The sequence below is a fragment of the Octodon degus genome, unplaced genomic scaffold, assembly GCF_000260255.1.
Source record: "Octodon degus isolate 3935 unplaced genomic scaffold, OctDeg1.0 scaffold00078, whole genome shotgun sequence".
Taxonomy (NCBI): domain Eukaryota; kingdom Metazoa; phylum Chordata; class Mammalia; order Rodentia; family Octodontidae; genus Octodon; species Octodon degus.
The window spans coordinates 4,181,823-4,184,397 of NW_004524654.1; positions in this window are offsets into that span (position 1 = coordinate 4,181,823).

Sequence of the window (2,575 nt, forward strand, 5' to 3'; positions counted from 1 at the left end):
CTGTCTGACTCCCTATAAAATTTCTATCTAATTCAGCTGCCTACAACAGCTATCCACCTATCTGAGGCTAGAAGAGGTGCCTGGTACATCATTACTGAATGAATGAGTAGATGAGAGACCATGGTGCACTTCATGTGTGCTCTGGGCTGGGCCTCTTCTGGCAAGGGAAGGGGCGGGGGAGATGGCTTAATAGAATAAGTGCTTCCCTGGTAAGCACAAGGGTCTGAGTTCAATCCCCTCCCCAGTTCCTTGGGGGGGGGGGGAGGAGTAGGGAAAGATAACTCATTTCTTGTCCTTATACCTTATCTGATCTCAGGGAATGTCCCCATTTGGGAGGGGTTTCCTGTTTGCTTTTATGTTTTTATGTATTTTTTTGTAGGGCTGGGAATGGACTTCAGTGCCTCAAACATGCTAGGCTGTGTTGCATCCCAGCCGCACCTGCTAAGGAATTTCTGAGATTCCAACTGGGACCTCAGAGGTCCCTGTTGCTCAGGTGCAAGTGCGTGATCTTGACCCGCCCTCCCCAGTTGCCCCAAATGGCCAGTAGGCAAAATGGAGGCTGACCTTCCTAGAAAAGGGTGTGAAATAGAGTTCCCTGAGGCACGCAGGTGTGGGTGCAGCTGGGCTGGGCTGGAATGACAGAGGAGTGAGGAGGAAGAGAAGGAGGAGGAGCAGGATGAGGAAGAGGAGGAGGAGGAAGAAAAGGAGGAGGAAGAGGAGGAGGAACAGGAGGAGGAGGAGGAGGAAGAGAAAGAGGAGGAGCAGGAGGAGTGCAGTGCTGAGGGCTGCACCCAGGGCAGCACCCTTGGGGGACACTACTGAGCTTACCAGTCCTAGGTGTGGTTGATAAAAGCCCATCACTGTGATGTACACACTGTTAGAACACAGCGACCAGAGAGAACTGTGATTTAGTTTCTTTTATAAAGTTTGCTTGGAAACTTCACTCATTCAACATTTACTCACCACAAAAAGTTCCAAATCACCCACCATTAAAGAATTTTGAGATTTGTGAGGTTTTTGTTTTCTGAGACAGAGTCTCAGGACTTGTTTCAAACTGGCCTTGAACTTACTGTCTAGCCCAGGCTATCCTCAAATTCTCGATCTTGCAAGTGGTGTGCTTGTGAAATATGTAAATGTGGGGGATTTCTTGGTACTGGAGATTAGACTCAGGACTGTATTACAACCCTAGGGTAGGCTCCAACTTGTCACCTTGCTGTCTCATTCTCTAGGAGTACAGCCATGTGCCACCTCACCTGGCAGAGATATGTAGGCTTTTTGAAATAGGATTGATTCTGTAGTCCAAACTGCGCTTGAACTCACCATGTAGCCCAGGCTGGTCTCAAAATCCTGGTGATCCTCCTGCCTCAGCCTCCTAAGTCCTGGAATTATAGGCACGTACCACTCCTTTTACAATATTTTATAGAGCACTTTAAAAGCTTTGTTCTGAATATACTTGATTATGCATAAAGATGACCAATTTAAGGATTTAGCAAGACCCTGTCTCAAAATAAAAATTTTTAAATATGGGTTGGCTATGAAGCTCAGTATGGGGGCCAGGGAGTTGGCTCAGTAGAATAAGTTCTTGCCTGGCAAATGCAAGGGTCTGAGATCAATCCCAGGTTCTGCCAAAAAAAAAAAAAAAAAAAAAAAAAAGCTCAGTATGAGGGCCCTGAATTCAATCTCTAGGTCAAACAAAATTCAATATTGTTGATATAGGGAAGCACTAAATGTCAGATACACTGAGTTGTTTCCTGAAGTTGCAGAATGAATACTAAGGAACAGAGGTTAAAGTAGTATTGTAGGGAGCTGAATTAGATAAAAATATTATAGGCAATCAGACAGGGCCAGGCCCTCAAAGAGACAATATGGAAGACAGGGTGACTTTGCAACTTTTTTTTTTTTTTTTATTTTGGTGGAACCAGGGATTGAACTCAAGCCCTTGTGCTTTCCAGGGAAAGCACTTATCCTACTGAGCTATCTACCCAGCCCCAAGACCTGGATACTTCTTTTTCTTTTCTTTCTTTCTTTCTTTCTTTCTTTCTTTCTTTCTTTCTTTCTTTCTTTCTTTTTTTTTTTTTTTTTGCGGTACCAGGGCTTGAAACTTAGGACCTTATGCTTGCCAGGCAAGTGCTTATTCTACTGAGCTATCTCCCCGGCCTGACTTTGCAACTTTGGAAGAGACAGACTCTTCCTGCTTTGGGCCAGACCTCAAGACAAAAGAGTAAACAAATGCAGCCACATACTTCTCTAGTGATGGACATCAGGGATTGATACTCTAAATAAGATCAATCACCTTGAAAGCCCAAATGAGTCATAACCCAACCCCCAACAGGAAGAGACCCTGTCCCATATGCTACCTGATTTACTTCCCCATTTGTTTCTGATTTAATCAATTTTACCTGAGCATTGGTGCTTGTAATCTCATTGGTTGACCATAATTTTGTCTCACCTCATGCTCACCTCAACAAGTTCCTATGTTCTCTACCAACTTAGACCTGCCACGGCATGGTTTTCCTGTTTAAAAGTCCCTGGAGCGGGCTGGAGAGATGGCTCAGTGGTCTAAAGCACCTACTTG